Source organism: Cervus elaphus, chromosome 33 (assembly GCF_910594005.1).
Source record: "Cervus elaphus chromosome 33, mCerEla1.1, whole genome shotgun sequence".
Lineage (NCBI taxonomy): Eukaryota > Metazoa > Chordata > Mammalia > Artiodactyla > Cervidae > Cervus > Cervus elaphus.
Window position 1 is genome coordinate 9,011,098 of NC_057847.1, and position 2,973 is coordinate 9,014,070.

The 2,973-nt window shown below is 61.3% G+C and overlaps 1 pseudogene; it reads left to right on the forward strand.

The window, feature by feature from the left end:
- The first annotated feature begins 393 nt into the window (after window positions 1–393).
- Window positions 394–512, forward strand: LOC122688780 (annotated as a pseudogene).
- Window positions 513–2,973: the final 2,461 nt, after the last annotated feature.

The following is a 2,973-nucleotide window of genomic DNA, read 5'->3' on the forward strand; positions in this document are numbered from 1 at the left end:
AGGCAATACTATTCGGAAGATTTGGAGATGCTCTGGTTTGCATTTCACAGATACACTTTAAAATACCTCATGTATTAGGCCAAGCTTTACCTCAGACAGATCCTAAGAGATATGAAAATGTGTAGAGTTTTGCTGTATTTAAGCAAACCCTGGCTGGGCCAGGCGGGTTGTGGCCGGGGTTGGCGGTGTGCGGAGGCGGGGCGGCCTCGGACAGCCGTCGGGCTGCCGGCCCTGGCCGACCGGAGTCCGGTCGCAGGTCGTGCGGCTCAAGTGCAGCCCGCGGCCCTTGGAGAGGTGTGGCCGGCTGGCCTGACCGGCAGGCAAGTCAGACCGAAAGGGAGGCGCAACGCAGGGTTCTTAAGGTTCTAAACGCGCCAGGCTGCAGCCAGCCCCGACTAGGGCCATACCACCCTGAACACGCCGGATCTTGTCTGATCTGGGAAGCGAAGCAGGGTCTGGCCTGGTTAGTACTTGGGTGGGAGACCGCCTGGGAATACCGGGTGCTGTAGGCTTCTTGCCTCCCCTCTCCTTTAGCCCTGCCCCCCCCCAGGTGCGGTTGGCCGCCCCGAGCCCCACCTGCCCCTGGCCCCTCGCACACGGCGCGCTCAGAGCCGTCGCCTGCCGGCCGGCCAGCCAGCCTTCCGGCGGCCCTGGAAGACAGCGGCGGCCCAACTCTTGGGTCCCCGCAGCCCCAGCCCCTCCCCCGGTGGGTGGCCGGGGCCCCGACTCCCGCCGCAGGCCTGGGTTGCCTCCGGATTTGGCTTCCAGGAAACCAGATGACAGTCGGGTCTCCATCTGGGGCTCCCTTGGCATGCCTCAGGCAATCCCGGGGGCTGCCCCAGCCCGAGCCCCAGCCCAGTACTCCCAGGCGACCATGGGCACACACACACACACACACACACACACACTCACACACACACACAGAGACAGAGACACACAAAGACACACACAGAAACACACAGACACACCCCGCCCCGGACAGGTGAAGAGCTGCAAAGCACAGGGAAGGGAGACTCAGAAAGAGGGGAGAGAGTCCTAGTCTGGCAGAGACAACCCTCACAACCCTCACGTTCGGTTTCAAAAGACCCGTGGTCCAATGAATAACAGGGCGGATGTAGATAGAGTGGTGGCGGAGTCAGCCAATGCACAGACAGCGAGGGCGGAGCGCGCGCAGCGAGCCTCTGACGGCGGGCGGGCGGCGTGCGACGCAGTCGGGCCCCCTACGCGCTGCGCCCGGAGCGGCGGTCGGTATCGGTGCTGGAGACGGCGGCGGCGACGGTTTCGTGGCGGCCGCGCGCTGCTGTCTGAGCGGCGGGTGGTGGTCCGGCCTAGCCCCTCACTCCTGACACTTCCCCTCCCCCAGCGCACCGCGGTAAGTCGGGGGCCGGGGTGGTGGAGGCCGGAGACCAGCGGGCTCCTCCTCCACTCTGGGAGGGCGGGTGGGCGGGTGCGCGGGGCGTCCCAGGCCCTCTCGGCGCCCCAGTCTCGCGCCCTAGCGCGCGCCTTCTGCCCTGGGGGAGCGGGCCCCGAGGCCTGGCCCTTGAGGCTCTGAGGAGGGATTGCTCTCTGTGGGGTCTGGGCCCGGGGCTCTGGCGTCAGAGCCTCCCTTGAGTGAGCGTTTCTCGAGCAGGTTGGACTCCTTCATTTGCCCGGCAGTGATTAGGTGGGCAGGCCCTCTGCGGGAGCAGCGCCTTGAAACCCCGAGGGACGGTTTCCTCAGCACTTCGCTGATCACCGAGCGGGATTGGGCTTTCTTTGTTTTGGCTTCTCCAAGGAGAGATTTGCAACCCCAGGGGAGGGTGAGTGGGTCGGGAGTTTGTGAGCTTATGAAAACTGCATCTGAGAAAACTAAGGTCATTGAATGGAGTGAAACCTTACTTTTTGTTCTCCCACGTGTCCCGCGTAAAGCCAGGCGAGAAACGGTGTGGTTTCTGGATTACTTACTCTAGGCATAAGGACCTTGGAAATTAAGTCAATTGAGTATATGAACAATGTTTCTTGAGAATTTGGCACATTCTCTGTGTTTAGAATTGAACCGAAGTATTTTTCATTTGTGTCTTTTACCCATGAGATACTCATACCACCCCTCCCCAAGATTTAACAATCAAGAATGTCTTCAAACATTGTCAAATGTTACTTGGGAGGCAAAACTGCCTCTCAGTGAGACTGCTGCTGTACAGAGAATAGTCCCAATATTTCAATAAAAACATCTTACCTTTAAAAAAAAGAAGAAGAAGAAAGAGGGAGAGAGAGACAGCAAGAGGACCACACAGGTTCCCCACCCCCACGCCTCCACACCCTCCCCCGTCCATCGTGGGTATGCACCTGGCCCCCAGTCGGCCTGACCACAGCCTCGCCCACCGACACACTCACACACACACTTTCACACACTCACCCTCTGGTCTGGGGGCGGGGGCTGGGTCTTGCCTTAGGGAGCCAAGCTGAAGGGGACCTTTGAGACTTCGGCTGCGAGGAAGTCTTGGGGACCCCACGGGGGACTGCCAGCCCCGGGGCACCGCGTCCAGCCTGGGCCGCCCCAAGGGAACGCCCCCTCCCTTGGGGAAGCGGCTTCTTCCGCAGGGCCTCTCTCTGGGGTGGTCACGGTTGTGCCAGTGTGCCTGTCTCGGATCGGATGCCATCCTCTCTCCCGTGTCTGTCTCCCGTTTGCCTTCTGTCAGTCGGTCTGTCTCCCTCTGTCTGTCTCCACCTGTGTGTGTGTGTGTGTGTGTGTGTGTGTGTGTGCGCGTGCGTGTGTGTGTCCGCGCGCGTGTCTGTCTTCATCTCCCTCTGGCCGTCTGGGAGTCTTGTCTCTGAACCTTCGTCTCTTTCTGCCTCTGAGTCTCCTGACCCCCGGCCTCTCACAGGCGCTGTGGGTCTGGCTCTGGCTGAGGAGCTTGCGCCGGCCGGCTGTCTCCCTTGGCCTGGGTGCGTGCGAGTGTGTGTGTGTGTGTCCGTGTCCGTGCCCCTGCCTGT